Here is an 8,701-nt window from a genome sequence, read left to right as displayed (position 1 = left end):
GTAACTATGGAGGTTTGTTGCCTACTATGTGGTCAATTTTAGAGAAGGTGCCATGTGGTGCTGAGAAGAAGGTATATTCTTTTGAGTTTGGATGGAATGCTGTATAGATATCCGCTAAACCCAGTTGGGTCATAACATCTTTCAGATCCTTTGTTTCTTTGTTAAGTTTCTGTCTGGTGGTCCTGTCTAGTGGCATAAGGGGGGTGTTGAAGTCTCCTACTATAAGTGTGTGTGGTTTTATGTGTGGTTTGAGCTTTAGTAATGTTTCTTTCACAAATGTGGGTGCCTTCGTATTTGGGGCATAGATGTTCAGGATTGAGATTTCATCTTGATGGACTTTTCCTGTGATGAGTATGAAATGCCCTTCTTCATCTCTTTTGATTGATTTTAGTTTAAAGTCCAATTTGTTAGATATTAGGATTGCTACACCGGCTTGTTTCTTGAGGCCATTTGATTGGAAAATCTTTTCCCATCCTTTTTCTCTGAGGTATCGCCTGTCTTTGAGGTTGAGGTGTGTTTCTTGTAAACAGCAGAAGGATGGATTCTGTCTTCGTATCCATTCTGTTAGCCTATATCTTTTTATGGGTAAGTTAAGACCATTGACATTTAGGGATATTAATGTCCATTGTTCATTGGTTCTTGTTTGTTTTGGATTTATTGTTGGTGGTGTCATTGTGTGGGGATTTCGCCCTCCTGCTTCTTTTTGTGTTTGGTAAAATTAGATTATCTATTGCCTGTGTTTTTGTGCATGTAGTTATGTTCGTTGGGTTGGAGTTTTCCTTCCAGAACTTTCTGTAGTGCTGGATTTGTGGATATGTATTGCTTAAATCTATTTTTGTCATGGAATATCTTGTTTTCTCCATCTATAGTGATTGAAAGTTTTGCTGGGTACAGTAGTCTGGGTTGACATCCACGCTCCCTTAGTGCTTGTAGGGTATCTATCCAAGACCTTGGCATATTTTTTTTTTGTTTTTCGAGACAGGTTTTCTCTGTGTAGCTTTGGAGCCTATCCTGGCATTCACTCTGGAGACAAGGCTGGCTTCAAACTCACAGAGATCCACCTACCTCTGCCTCCTGAGTGCTGGGATTAAAGGCGTGTGCCACCAGTGCCTGGCAGAAAGATTTATTCTTACAGGAAACAATGAACAACTATAAGTAAAAGAGATCCCTTTATTTTATGAGGGAAGATGCTCCATAGCTAAGTAAAGAAACATAAATAATGCAGTAATGTAAGAGAAATATTACAACATTTGAGAAAGCTTCCCATAACAATGAAGTGAAATAAACAATATTGAACTTTAGGCAAAGTAAATGATGACTTATGTTGGAAGAAATATGGCTCATCCTTTATCTTAGATTATTTTCTTATTGCTGGAGTAAAATACTTTGGAAAAAGCAAATGAAGGCAGCCCGAGTTTTTAAAAATTATATTTATTTATTTTATTTTATGTGTGTAGGTGTTTTGCCTTGAATGTATGTCTGTGTACCATGTGCATGTCTGGTGCCTGCAGAGGTCAGAAGAGGGCATTGGATCCCCTGGAACTAGAAGTACAGACAATTATGAACCGATGTGGACATGTTGAGAATTGAACCTAGGTCCTTGGGAAGAGCAACAAATGCTCTTATTGGCTGAACCATCTCTCAAGTACCCAAGAATGACATTTTTCAAAGTTAGAGATATTTTAATTGTTCACAATTAAAAATCTGAGTCTTGATTGAGCATTATATTTGTATCAAATGTTTGAAAGTATTTAAATGTTGTAAATTTTCTTCAATGGGGTTTGTACCTAATAAACTAGCACAATTTATTTAATTGCATTTTCTCTATAACAAAGTATAAGTAAGGAATTAACAGTCCTTTTATGTCAGTATTCAGTATCATTTCAAAGTTTCATATAATAGGATTTTTCCCATCAGCTCCCTGGTTTTGAAATTTAATTTTGCTTGAAAACCATCTCACATAGCATTTTTGAATCATGGTTGGTTAACCTACTTGCAACTTGGAAAATCAATTGAATGTATGGATCATTGTACATAGTTTCTCTGTTTCCCAATAGCTGATCCCAAGTAACCACACAGAGACTTATTATTAATTATAAAGGCTAAGCCAATAGTTCAGTCTTGTTACTAGCTAACTCTTACATTTTAAATTAACCCATGTTTCTTATCTATGCTCTGCCACATGGCTTGGTAGTAGTACAGCAAGTTCATCTCCTTCTCTCCATGTCTCCTTGTGATTCTTCCAACTATACCCTTCTTCTTCCCAGGATTCCCTCTGCCCCCAGAATCCTGCCTAACCATCAATCAGCCAACTCTTTATTCACCAATGAGAGTAATGCATATTCAGAGTGAACAAAAGTATTATTCCATAGCAAATCATGACTAATTTGTTTCTTTAAACAAATTAACTAGAATAAAATATAATAGAAAAAATGTGCATCCTTGTGTAAGGATGGATATGGTTTAAGAAACCTTTTGCAATTAAGTAATGTTGTATATGTGTGTTTGGATTGTAAGATATTTTCTTATCTTGGATCATAGTCATAGAATTTTGAAAGCCATTGATTTAGTAAACTTACTCTACGTGCACTTCTGTAGTCCTCAAGCTTAAGTTTTTGGCAATTATTTAAAGTGATTCTCACTGTTCAGCAATGAGCTACACATTACTACTGTACAAGAGATCTACATCACAATGTCTTGGGGATATGAAACATTTCAGGAGCATAAAATTATCATCCAACAAAACAGTTGAAAAAGTAAAAGACCATTTACTGTCAACAATACCAATGTGAACATTTTATACACTGCCATCAGTTATATCATTATATGACATAATCTTTATAATTCTTGAAGACATATCTGGTATACACAGTAATCATGCTACCAAAACTGAGAAACCAGAGATTCAAGTGTTAAATTATGTGCCAAAGTTTTTTCTAATTACACCTAAGAATTTTGTTGCTTTCTTACTTCAGAACTAAAAGCTGAAAACAAATAGTTATAAAACTGGCATCCTGCTTTAGGCTCCGCTTGACCTCATAAATCTGGAATGCATCACTTTAAAACTTTGCTTTTATATTCAATTAAGAAAAGTTTTATAGCCAAGGACATCTTGACATGGTTGAAAAGTTCTTTCCAGTTTTGCTTCACATATTTGGAGGCATAGCTATTAGATAAACAAATGTATAATGCGGTTATGTCCTTCAGTTGTATTAACATCTACATGTTATGAAAGAAACCTCTTATGCCAGATAGTATTCTTTAGTTTAACATATATTTAGTTTAACATATATTGTATAGCAATTTAGCCACTCGAGTTTTATAATAGTGTTAGCCTGCTATATCCATTGTCATATTTGATTTAACATACTCATATCTTTTCTTGCAGGCTGCATGTGCTTCCCTTTGCATTTTATTGAATCTGATATACCTGCCATGTAATTAAGGCATGTGACCATTTACAATCTCTATTTTACTGGTATGGTTAAAGCTAAGTCTCTCTTCTTTCCGTTACATTCCTCTCTCCCCTCTTTTATGACTATTTTGTGATTTATTCATTTTCATAGCTTTTTTGCTGGCTTTTATGCCTTGTTTGGTTATTGCAAACCCTGAGTAAAATTCTGGAGATGTATAAAATATTTATAAATATAAAGCATACATTTTAGAGCCTTTTACCAATACAATTAAATCATTGCCTTATTATTATGAATAAATGATTTCTATTTATTATTCTAGGTGTTGTGAACATAGAATAAGTAGGTTACAAAGAGGAGAAAATATTTAGAAGAAATGTTGAGCAACAGGTGTCATAGGGATGTTAAGAATTAAGCAAAGATTGTTTTAATGATTGATTTTATGATGATGATTTTAATTTTGTGTGTGTGGCTGTTTTGTCTGCCTGTATATCTGTATATCTGTATATCTGTATATCTGTATATCTGTATATCTGTATATCTGTATATCTGTATATCTGTATGCCATGTTCATGTTCATGTTCATGCCCAGTGTATTTGAGGGCTGGAAGAGGATGTTAGACCTTCTGTAGTTACAAATAGTTGTGAGTCATCACATGAGTTCTGGAAATTGAACCCAGATCCTTTGAAGAGCAGCCAGTGTTCTTACTCGTGGAGCAATCTATCTATCCCCTGATAATTATCATTTTTCTTAATCAAATTAATATAAATCAGGAAATAAAGAACATACCAGCTAGCTGTAACTTTAATAAAGTCATGGCGGTAAAAATTCATGAGAGAAATTAATGAGAAGATATATTTGAGAGAACTTACTAAGGAGACTGATTTGATTAAAAATAGAGATTATGTTATAATAACTGTATGAAGAACATATGAACAGTAGAAATATACTGGATAATTTTCCATGACCAGCTCAGTGTTTAAGGAAACATAGTGCCTTTTTCTGGAAAAAAAAGAGTAAAATAAATTGCCTGACCATTTTGAAAACATTAAATACACATATTTAAAAATTAAATAAACATGCAGAGCTTTCTAATTTGATACAAAATGACATTGAACTTCCCTTTCCAATGTATTTCTAAACAACACAAGTAAAACTCTGGAAAAACTGTAATTAACAGGTAGAATCCCAAAGGCTAAAATGTGAAAGGCAAATTTCCTAAAGTACTCAGGGAATTAAGGTGAAACACAGGCAACCTGTGACTTGTGATGACCTATCCTGAAGCACAAAGTCAGGTTCCAAATCTCTCAGTACTCAAAAGGACAAAAGTATGCCAGGGCTCATTTCTTGATAAAGATGTAGGCTTTCTGGGATGAGGCAACCAAAGTTCAAGCCTCAAAAGTTCTCTCTGCCCAGGAAGTGGAACATGTGACATCTCAAAAATATGGTTGCTTGAATGAGACCTCAACAATGACAACATCAAATGGTATGCCAAACATGGAAGAAAGAAGAAAAGAAAAATTTTTATTTAATTTTGTAAAACAATTTCCATTTAGGGGTGCAATTCAATGATAGGGCACTGCCCTGGATTTAGTACTCAGTACTATAAAAAATAAGTATGAATATGTACATAAACATGCATACAAATCAACATGCTGGCCATTTACATTCTTTTCTTTCATTCCAAGTGGGAGATATTTTTCTTTTATAATTTAAGTTAGAAACAAGCTTGTTTTACATGGCAATCCCACTTCCCTCTCCCTTCCTTCCTCCCCTATCTCCCCAATAAACCCCTATCCCACCCCCAATATGCACCCCAAGAAAGGTGAGGCCTTCCATAGGGGATCTTTAAAGTCTGTCATATCATTTGGGTTAAGGCCTATGCCCTCCCCAGTGTGTCTAGGGTGAGAGAGTATCCTCCTATGTGGAGTTGGATCCCAAAGTCCATGCTTTTGCTACAGATAAATACTGATCTACTACCAGAGGCCCTATAGATTGCCGAGGCCTTCTCACTGACTCCCACATTCAAGGGGGTCTAGATCAGTCCCATGTTGTTTTCCCAGCTATCAATTTGGGGTCCATGAGCAACCACATGTTCAGGTCATCTCTTTCTGTGGGTTTATCCATCCTGGTCTTGACCCCTTTGCTCATCACTCCTCCCTTTCTGCAACTGGATTCCAGAGTTCAGCTCAGTGTTTAGCTGTGGTTGTCTGCTTCTGCTTCCATCAGCTACTGGATGAAGGCTCTAGGATGGTATATAAGGTAGTCATCAATCTCATTATCAGAGAAGGGCATTTAAGGTAGCCTCTTGACTATCGCTTAGATTGTTAGTTGGGGTCATCCTTGAATATCTCTGCACATTTCTCTATTGCCAGATTTCTCTTTAAGCCTATAATGGCTCCCTCTAATATGGTATCTCTTGTCTTGCCCTCCCCTATTCTTCCCCTGACTTAATTTTCTTGATCTCTCATGTCCTCCCCTCCTCTTCTCCCTTCTCTTTCTTCTAATTCCCTCTCCCCCTCCCCCATGTTCCAAATTAGCTCAGGAGATTCTGTCCCTTTCTCCTTCTCTGGGGGCCCATGTATGTAACTCTTAGGGTCCTTCTTGTTTCCTTCGCTTCTCTGGCAGTGTGGATTGTAGGCTGGTAATCCTTTGCTCTATGTCTAAAATCCATATTTGAGTGAGTACATACCATGTTTGTCTTTTTGTGATTGGGTTACCTCACTCAGTATGGTTTCTTCTAGTTTCATCCATTTGCGTGCAAATTTCAAGATTCCATTGATTTTTTTCCACTGAGTAGTACTCCATCGTGTAAATGAACCACATTTTCTCTATCCATTCTTCAGTTGAGGGGCATCTAGGTTGCTTCCAGGTTCTTGATATTATAAATAATTCTGCCATGAACATTGGTTGAACAGATGTCCTTGTTGTATGAATGTGCTTCTTTTGGTATATGCCTAAGAGTGGAATTGCTGGATCTTGTTGTAGACTGATTCCCATTTTCCTAAGGAACCACCATGCTTATTTCAAAAGTGGCTGTACGAGTTCAAACTCTCATCAGAAGATCAGAAGTGGATGAATGTTCCCCTTTCTCCACATTCTCTCCAGCATAAACTGTCATTGGTGTTTTTTATTTTAGCTATTTTGACAGGAGTAAGATGGTACCTCAGAGTTGTTTTGAGTTGCATTTCCCTGATGGCTAAGGACGTTGGACACTTTCTTATGTGTCTTTCAGGCATTTTAGACTCCTCTATTGAAAATTCTCTATTTAGTTCCATGCCACACTTTTTAATTGGATTATTTTGTGCTTTGTTGACTAGCTTCTTGAGTTGTTTTTTGTTTTTTTTTTTTGTATATTTTGGAAATCAGCCCTCTGTCAGATGTGGGGTTGGTAAATATCTTTTTCCATTCTGTGGGCTGCTGTTTTGTCTTGTTGACTGTGTCCTTTTCCTTACAGAAACTTGTCAGTTTCACGAGGTCCCATTTATTAATTGATGATCTCAGTGTCTGTGCTACTGGTGTTACATTCAGGAAGCAGTCTCCTGTACCAATCTATTCTACTGTACTTCCCACTCTCTCTTTTAATAGATTCAGGGTGGCTGGATTTATGTTCAGGTCTTTGATCCATTTGGACTTAAGGTTTTTGCATGCCCATAGATATGCATTATCTGCAGTATTCTACATGCCAGCATCCAGTTATGCCAGCACCATTTGTTGAAGATGCTTTCCTTATTCCAGTGTATAATTTTAGCTTCTTTGTCAAAAATCAGGTGTTCATAGGTGTGTGGGTCCATATCAAGGTTTTCAATTTGATTGGTCTACTGTCTATTTTTGTGCCAATACCAAGCTCTTTTCAGGACTATAGCTCCCTAATAGAGCTTGACTTCAGGGATGGTGATGCTTCTGGAAGTTTTTTTAAATTGTACAGGGTTGTTTTGGCTATCCTTTGTCATTTGGTTTTCCATATCAATTTGAGTGTTGTTCTCTCAAGGTCTGTGAAGAATTGTGCTGGGATTTGGATGGGGATTACATTGAATCTGTAGATTGCTTTTGGCCAAAATTGCCATTTTTACTATATTGACCCTACCTATCCAAGAGTATGGGAGCCCTTACCATTTTCTGGTACCTTCTTTAATTTCTTTCTTTAAAGACTCAAAGTTCTTGTGATACAGGTCTTTCACTTGTTTGGTTAGGGTTACTCCAAGGGATTTTATGTTGTTTGTGGCAATTATAATGGATGATGTTTCTCTGATTTCTTGCTCAGCCAATTTATTGTATAGGGCTCCTTTTTTTGAGTTAATCTTGTATCCTGCCACTTTGCTGAAAGTGATTATCAGCTGTAGGAATTCCCTGGTAGAGTTTTCCTGGTCACTTATGTAGACTGTCTTATCATCTGCAAATAGTGAAAGTTTGACTTCTTCCTTTCCAATTTGTATTCCCTTGATCTCCATTTGTCGTCTTATTGCTCTAGCTAGTACTTCAAGTACAATATTGAAGAGGTATGGAGTGAGTGGACAGCCTTGTCATGTTCCTGATTTTAGTGGAAGCATGTTAAGTTTCTCTATTTAGATTAATGTTGGCTGTTGGTTTGCTGTATATTGTTTTTATTATGTTGAGGTATGTTCCTGTTATCCCTGATCTCTCCAAGACCTTTATCATGAATTGCTGTTGGATTTTTTAAATGCTGTTTCAGTACCTAGTGAGATGATCATGTGATTTTTCTTTCTCAGTTTGTTTATATAGAAGATTACAATGATGGATTTTCATATGATGAACCATCCCTGCATCCCTAGGAAGAAGCCTACTTGATCATGGTGGATGATCTACTAGTGTCAAAATTAGGATGTCAAACATCCAGTCCCAGCCCCATCTTCACAGCTCATCACCCAAAATGCCAGGATAAGGTGTATATACTTCTTTGCTCATGACTGATGGAGCTAGTTGCCCTTCTAAGAGCTGTTTACTAAGCACTCTATAAATATTCTTCGGTTGTATTTATCAAACAAGTCTACAGAGAATATTTAGAATAAGTGTGAGCATTACAAACATCTTTGTATGTCAACTGAATCATGGCTCTAATTTGAAATCACAATTTCAGCTCTCTGCAGTGCTGCTGGTGCTGGTGCTGGTGCTGTTGGTGCTGCTGGTGCTGCTGGTGCTGCTGCCGCCGCTTACTCACACCCCATAAAACATGGTAGGCAGGCACATTATTCTGCTTTCAATTGTGACTTTAAACATTTTTCAAAAGCTAAGTCAAATACTTCACAAAAAGTTCCCTTCTATTGCC

Source organism: Cricetulus griseus, chromosome X (genome assembly GCF_003668045.3).
Source record: "Cricetulus griseus strain 17A/GY chromosome X, alternate assembly CriGri-PICRH-1.0, whole genome shotgun sequence".
NCBI lineage: Eukaryota > Metazoa > Chordata > Mammalia > Rodentia > Cricetidae > Cricetulus > Cricetulus griseus.
This window is presented reverse-complemented; position numbering follows the sequence as displayed.